The sequence below is a fragment of the Vigna unguiculata genome, chromosome 2 (genome assembly GCF_037176805.1).
Source record: "Vigna unguiculata cultivar grain cowpea cultivar isolate G323 ecotype 2 chromosome 2, ASM3717680v1, whole genome shotgun sequence".
NCBI lineage: Eukaryota > Viridiplantae > Streptophyta > Magnoliopsida > Fabales > Fabaceae > Vigna > Vigna unguiculata.
The window spans coordinates 20612662-20620611 of NC_140793.1; the positions used below are offsets into that span (position 1 = coordinate 20612662).

Consider the following 7950-nt stretch of genomic DNA (forward strand, 5'->3'; position numbering starts at 1 on the left):
TTCACACCAGCACCGCACAACACCGCAGGTTCTCCTCGCGCGACCGCTCCTCCACGCAACCACTCCTCCGCGCAGGCGCTCCTCCGTGCAACCACTCCTCTCCTTCGCGCAGACCCTCTTCGCGCTGCCGCTCTTCGTTCAACGCAGCTGCTCCTCGACCTTCGTGAATCGCGCCACCATTCACGGAGCCGCTCTTTGCTATTCGAACAACGACGCCGCTGCTTGGGAGTTCCTCCGCCGTTAGTCGAGCTCCGAACCGCGGTCTGAATCGTGCCCCTTCGCGCTGCCCTCGTTCCATCGCACCACCGCGTCGTTGAGGGTTTAGGGTTTACTGTTGTTGCCGTTTGTTTTTCGCTGCTGCCGCTTCTGATGTAATATATTACAGCGGTTCCAGGGACCGATGTAATATATCAAACACTTACTACATCGGGAACTACTACATCGGTGAGAAAACCGATGTAATAGGCCCAAAATAACCGATGTAATAGGCTTTTTTTGTACTAGTGATTTTACCTTACTTTTGTAAATAAATACATTGTGGGTTACATTGATCTAAATATACCACTAATCCCCATTTTTTGTGTCCTTTTTATAGATTGGAAGCTTTGTTCCAAGAGCCCAGACAAATGAGTAACCCGGAACAGCAAGGAAAAGTGCAAAAATGTCAACAGGAAGCGCCTAGCGACACAAAGGCAGCGCTAGGCGACAGCCACCGTCAACGCCAGGCACCAGACTAGCGCCAACCAGGTGCCACTGTTGGTCACCGCCTGGCAGCACTTGGTCAACGCCGGGCGGTAGCGGGAAGACTTGCCCCCTGTTTGGTGGCTTGTGCCTGGCGGTGAGACCCTTCCGCTAGGTGCCAGTGTTCGCTGATGTGGCAAGTTGGCTCTTTTTCTTCTGTTTTCGCGAGGGGAAATGGATCTTTGGCATTTTGGAGGCACGAAGAACACATTTGGAGAGCTTGGAGGAGTGTTAGGGCTTGTGGGAACAGCTCCATCTTCCTCTTTGTATCTCTTTCTCTTCCATCTCTTTCATTTGCAAGCTTGAGCTCTCCATGACAATGGAGAGCTAAACCCATTTTTGTTGGGGTTAGATGTAGCCACGAAACTCTTGTGTAAATGCAAATGTTTTGATTATATATATGACTCTTTCATTAATTGCTAGTCTTCTTGTTTCTTCACTTAATGCTTGCATTGATTTAACCATCTATTGCACGATTTTTGGTTCATTGGGTGTGGAAATATCTTTTGAAACCTAGATTTGAAATAAGAAAACTCAATGGAGCTTGTACCTAGGAATGGGGCTTGACCCATTGGTTGTCTTAAACCTTAGTGCATAAAGCAAAATTTGCTTATTAAGAGTTCAAGGAATTGACTTTTAATAAAGAAATTTAGGCTCAATTCATTAAGGAATTAGGGTTTGAGTAAAATTGTGGGTTGACATTAGCATATTAATGAAGAGAATGTTAAATTGTAGTTGCATGAGAGGATAGTTTTTGAATTCTAACCCCGGCAATATCAAGTCATTTCATTTCTAATCTTTTCCATTCACTAAGTGCCTTTAATTTCCAAAGTTCAATTTTAATTATTTATGCAAAATTTAATTTCATACAAAAACCCAAATTATGAATTTATTCATTAGTTTAAATTAGTCACTAATTACGCAAATATTTAGTATACACGAGTCTTTTGGGAAACGATATCCCGATCTTACCGGTTACTACTTGCGCGACTTGGTACACTTGCCAAAGTCTTAACAAGTTTTTGGCGCCGTTGCCGGGGACCCGTGTCTAATACTAGACTATTGTGTGATTTTTGATTTATTTAGACTAAATTCTTTTTTTCATATTTTCTGTTTTTGTTTACTTATATACACACATTATTTTTGGGCTAACTTGTAGTTCGAGCTTGCTTTTGTTGTTGCTCTATAGTTTATGCAGGGTAGTATCCGTACAAGGAAGACTGCATCTTCAGAACCACTCCTTGCCGATCTTAAGATAGAGAAAGCTGCCTGCAGAAACAACAGTGCCACAAGGAGACAACGAGCTCAAACACAACAAGTTGCCCATCACTCTTCTACTTTAGACACTCTTCCATCTACTTCTCAAAATCTTGACTCTTTTCCAGAAGAAGAAATGGCTGAAAATCCTAATGGGGGTGGTAGAGGTCGTGAAAGACGCACTTTGGAAGATTATGCAGCGTTCACAGGCCATATCAACTTCAACAGTATTGCTAGGCCAACCGTCAATGCCACCAACATGGAGATGAAGCCAGCTCTTATTCATCTGGTGCAGAGTAATCAGTTCAATGGTCTGTCTCATGAGAATCCCTACACTCATCTGGCCACATTCTTGGAGATATGCAATATTGTGAAGATCCATCAAGTTCCTGATGAAGCCATACGCCTGAGTCTCTTCCCGTTCTCACTAGCAATACCTGCAAAAGCCTGGTTGAATTCCTTTCCTGAAAATAGCCTCACCAACTGGGATGATGTGGTTGCAAAGTTCTTGAGCAAATATTTTCCCCAGTCCAAGGTTAATAAGGGAAAACAGGAAATCTCGGCATTTCAATAGGATATGGATGAGTCCTTGGGCCAAGCATGGGATAGATTCAAGGGAATGCTAAGGAAGACTCCCATTCATGGGTTTGATCAACCTACACAGCTCACTCTTTTCTGGGCAGGACTTAAATCCCAGTCAAAGCTGATGTTAGATGCCTCTACCGGTGGGAGTATCAAGTGGAAGACGCCAGAGGAAGCATATGAGTTAATAGAGAACATGGCAGCTAATGATAATGTAGCCTATAATGAGAGAGCCCATTCTCAAAAGAAGGGTATTCTAGAGCTTCAATCTCAAGATGCTCTATTGGCTCAAAACAAGATTATGACTCAGCAACTGGAGACCCTCATGAAGAAACTGTCACAACTTACTCAAGAGCTTCAAAATGCCTCTATAGCTCAACTCCAACAAGTGCAAAGTTGTGAGTTATGTGGAGGAAACCATACCAATAGGCAGTGTGCTATGCAAAGCACATCTCAGGAGGAAGTTAGTTATATGGGCAACCAAGGCCGATCAGGGAACTATAATCAATGATGGAGATCTCACCAAAACATGGGCCAAGCTGGACCTTCCAATAGGCCCCCACATCAACAAACTTACCAACATCCTTCTTTGTCTGATAGAACATCCAAGCTTGAAGACATGATGCAGCAATTCATGCAAATGTTAATTCAGAATCAAAAGAACACCGATGCCTCAATTAAAAACTTGGAGGTGCAAGTGGGGCAATTGGCCAAGCAAGTGGTGAATCAACAAAGTAGTTCATTTTCCGCCAACACCGAAGCCAATCCCAAAGAGCAATGCAAAGCGGTGGTCACAAGAAGTGGTAAAGAAGTGGGGTTGAATGCTAAAGGAAGCGATGAAGCCAAAGCCAAGCCCAGTGACAAAGGAGAAGAAAAAGATGAGGAAGAGATAGATGAGGAAATTGTTGTAGAAGAGGAAGAGAATAAAAGTGAAAATAGAGAAAATGAGAAAAAGAAGGAAGTGGCAATGAAACCACCACCAGTGAAGACTCTCCCATATCCTCTTAAGCCTTCTAAGAAAGATAAAGAAAGGTAATTTGCAAGGTTTCTGGACATTTTCAAGAGGCTTCAAATCAATATTCCCTTCTCAGAAGCCTTGGAGCAAATGCCAACCTATGCAAAGTTTATGAAGGAAATCCTCACAAAGAAGAGAAGATTTATTGAAGAGGAAACCATAGAACTAGAGGCTGGATGCAGTGCTATCATTCAGAAGATGTTGCCTCCAAAGTTTAAGGATCCTGGCAGCTTTACACTTCCAGTCACAATTGGCAGCCTAGCTGTGGGGAAGGCCTTACTTGATTTGGGAGCTAGCATCAACTTGATGCCTCTTTCTATGCTCAAGAAGATTGGGGAGTTGGAAATCAAGCCCACTCGAATGACATTGCAACTGGCGGATAAGTCAATCAAATACCCTCACGAATGACAGTAGTGGAGGATGTGCTGGTTAAAGTTGACAAGTTCCTATTCCCAGTGGACTTTGTTATAATGGAGATGGAAGAGGATGTTGAAGTTCCTCTCATATTGGGGAGGCCATTTATGAAGACTGCAAGAGTGCTAATTGATGTTGATGATGGCAAACTCACAATGAGAGTTCAAGATGAAGAAGTGAACTTCAATGTCTTTGAAGCCATGTCTCACCCAAAAGATATTGGAGGATGCTTCAGAGTTAATATGCTTGATGAAGTGCTCATGAGCTCCAAGAAAGATCTACACGCCTCATCCCCTCTCGAGAAAGCTCTAATTGATGCATTTGAGACTCTCAATGATGAGGAGGAGAAATAGATTGATGAGTGCTTAGCCAATCTTGATGCTTTGAAGGAAATCCCTCCTCATGAGGCGAAGATGGAAGATTTGAAGGGTGAGAATGAAGTCACAAAGCCAAAAGTGGAGTTGAAGATGTTACCCCAACATTTGAAGTATGTGTTTCTTGAAGGGGGTAGCAACAAACCTGTGATCATCAGTAACTCCTTATCACCCTTAGAAGAAGAAAAGTTGATTGAGGTGTTAAAAGTCAACTCAAGAGCCATTGGTTGGTCTATATCTGATCTGAAGGGAATCAGTCCCTCCTACTACATGCATAGAATCTTCATGGAGGAGGATTTCAAGCCAGTGGCACAACCTCAGAGAAGGTTAAATCCTGTGATGAAGGAGGAGGTGAGAAAGGAGGTTTTGAAACTCCTAGATGCTGGAATTATCTACCCAATTTCTGATAGTGCATGGGGAGTCCAGTGCAAGTGGTTCCCAAGAAGGGCGGCATGACAGTGGTTCGCAATGACAAGAATGAGTTGATACCCACCCGAACCGTGACCGGCTGGAGGATATGCATAGACTACAGAAAGTTGAACAAGGCCACAAGGAAGGATCACTTCCCTCTTCCTTTCATGGATCAAATGTTAGAGAGATTGGTGGGTCAAGCTTTCTATTGCTTTTTGGATGGCTATTCTGGTTACAACCAGATTGTGGTGGACCCTAAAGACCAAGAGAAGACCGCTTTCACTTGCCCTTTTGGTATCTATGCTTATAGAAAGATGCCATTTGGGCTTTGCAATGCACCGGCCACGTTTCAACGATGCATGTTGGCTATTTTCTCCGACCTTGTGGAGAAGTGCATAGAGGTCTTCATGGATGACTTCTCGGTGTTTGGAAGTTCATTAGATCTTTGCTTGGCAAATTTGGAAGTTGTGCTCAAGAGATGTGTTGAAATTAATCTCATTCTCAATTGGGAGAAATGCCATTTCATGGTGATTGAAGGGATTGTCTTGGGCCACAAAATATCTTCCAAGGGCATTGAAGTGGACAAAGCAAAGGTGGATGTCATTGAGAAACTCCCACCACCAACAAATGTGAAGGGAATCCGGAGCTTTCTTGGACATGCGGGTTTCTACCGACGCTTCATCAAGGATTTCTCCAAGATAGCCAAGCCATTGAGCAACTTGCTCAACAAGGATATTTCCTTTAATTTTGATGCTGAATGTTTAAATGCTTTCAATCTTTTGAAAACCAGCCTAGTCTCCGCACCCATAATCATTGCACCTAATTGGGAACTTGATTTTGAACTTATGTGTGATGCAAGTGATTATGCGGTTAGGGCGGTTTTGGGGCAAAGAAAAAATAAAATTTTTCATTCCATACACTATGCTAGTAAAGTCCTTAATGAACATCAAGTGAAATATGCAACTATTGAAAAGGAGTTACTAGCAATAGTGTATGCCTTGGAAAAATTTCATTCTTATCTCATTGGTTCTGGAGTAGTGGTTTACACTGATCATGCTGCAATCAAATACTTGCTTACTAAACCTGATTCTAAACCTAGACTCATTAGGTGGATTTTGTTGTTGCAGGAATTTGATCTTGAGATTAAAGACAAAAAGTGTTGTGAAAATCAAGTGGCAGACCATCTGTCAAGACTAGTGAATGAAGAGGTGACCACACTGGAGAAGGAAGTGTTAGAAGAATTCCTTGATGAAAAGCTGCTTCTAGTGTCTAATAGACCTTGGTTTGCAGAAATGGAAAACTTTAAGGTTGCTCAAGTTGTTCCTGAGGATATGAGTTGGCATCAGCAACAGAAGTTGTTCAGGGAAGCAAAATACTATGTATGGGATGATCCTCACCTTTTCAAGATTGGGGCAAACAATCTGTTAAGGAGATGTGTGTCTGAAGAGGAGGCAAGAGATATCTTGTGGCACTGCCATAATTCACCCTATGAAGGACACTACAGTGGAGAAAGAACAGCTACAAAGGTTCTACAATCTGGGTTCTATTGGCCGAGCATTTTCAAGGATTCTCATGCACATGTGAAACACTGTGACAAGTGCCAAAGAACAGGGAGTATCTCAAAAAGGAATGAAATGCCTTTGCAGAACATACTAGAGGTGGAAGTGTTCGACTGCTGGGGTATTGATTTCATTGGCCCCTTGCCTCCCTCATTTTCTAAGGAGTATATCTTGTTGGTTGTGGACTATTTCAGCAAATGGGTGGAAGCTATTGCCACACCCACAAATGATGCTAAGACAGTCATCAAGTTTCTCAAAAAGAACATATTCTCCAGATTTGGTGTCCCAAGAGTCTTGATAAGTGATGGAGGTTCTCACTTTTACAACGCTCAGTTGAAGAAAGTCTTGGAGAACTACAATGTCAGACACAGAGTTGCCTCTCCCTACCATCCTCAGTCAAATGGACAAGCAGAGGTGTCAAATAGAGAAATTAAGAGGATCCTTGAGAAGACAACTTCTCCCTCAAGAAAGGATTGGTCTATCAAGTTAGACGATGCTCTGTGGGCCTACAGGACTGCATTCAAGACTCCAATTAGGTTGACTCCATTCCAATTGGTATATGGGAAGGCTTGTCATCTTCCGGTGGAGTTGGAGCACAAGGTCTATTGGGCCATGAAGTTCTTGAATTTTGATCCATCCTTGTCAGGGGAGAAGAGGAAGCTACAACTCCATGAGTTGGGAGAGATGCGACTCAATGCTTATGAGTCATCCAAAAGCTATAAAGAGAAAGTGAAGGCCTATCATGATAGGAAGTTGGTGAAAAGAGATTTCAAACCCGGTCAACAAGTGCTTCTGTTGAACTCAAGATTCAAATTATTCCCAGGGAAGTTGAAATCCAAGTGGTCAGGCCCATTTACCATCAAAGAGGTGAAAGCTTACGGGGCAATTGAAATTGAAGACCCTTCCTCACAAAGGAGTTGGGTAGTGAATGGCCAAAGGCTCAAGCCTTATTTGGGTGGTGAAGTTTTAAGGATGACCACCATCATGCACCTCAGTGAAGCTTAAGCATCTTACCCGTCAGGCTCGTGACGTTAAACAAGCGCTTCCTGGGAGGCAACCCAGCGCTCTAAACTCATTTTGGTTTTTAATTTTCGTTTTCAATTGAGTATGATGTTTGTATGCATGTGTGAATTTTGTTAGTATGATTGTTGTGTTGTTGAGATGTTGAACTTTGTGTTAAATTTGCATATGTGAACATGTGGTAGCATAACTTTGATTGTTGTCATGCATAGTTAATTATAGGATGGGATAGCATGTGCTTGGTTTGAAGTTGGAAAGCTTGAAAAAGTATGTGTGCAAGAGTGAAAGGTTGGTGGGAGCACAATTGAGTCAAAACCAACCTAATCAATAGCCAAAAACACAAAAAAAATTCCAAGACTGCAGTAATCGCCTGGCGGTTCACTCCATCCCGCCAGGCGCCATCTAAAAAATTGACCCCTGGAAGCACTGCAGAACCCAGCCGCCTGGCGGCTCCCTAGCGCCCGCCTGGCGCCATACCAGAAAAAGAGGTCCAGTGGCATTTTACTGGTATACCGCCTGGCGGTAGGTCACGAGCCGCCAGGCGGTATTGGTGTTCAGTGCGTTTGGGCTTTTTAAA

General features: G+C 43.0%; 1 pseudogene; it reads left to right on the forward strand.

Moving 5' to 3' along the window:
- Positions 1-3955: 3955 nt before the first annotated feature.
- LOC146888418 (uncharacterized) lies at positions 3956-7358 on the forward strand (annotated as a pseudogene).
- The last annotated feature ends 592 nt before the right edge of the window (positions 7359-7950 follow it).